Raw genomic sequence first — 262 nt, forward strand, 5'->3', positions numbered from 1 at the left:
AATGGACATTTGCAGTTAATCAAAATAATTGTACTGTTATTATGTGTAAATAATAATAAAAAAATATAATTAAATAGTTATGTGTTAGTGTAAAATAGTCTATAATTTACATTGTGAATATACCAAAATTAAAGTAAAGAATTTATTCAAAAAGACCAAAGTGTTTTCTTATAAAATAAAGTTTCGGTTTTTGGCTGCTTGAGTTTAAGAAAAGTGGGAAACCGAATGAACCACGTCAGTTGAGGTGTTCTAACCAATAACA

This window comes from Arachis ipaensis, chromosome B10 (genome assembly GCF_000816755.2).
Source record: "Arachis ipaensis cultivar K30076 chromosome B10, Araip1.1, whole genome shotgun sequence".
Classification (NCBI taxonomy): domain Eukaryota; kingdom Viridiplantae; phylum Streptophyta; class Magnoliopsida; order Fabales; family Fabaceae; genus Arachis; species Arachis ipaensis.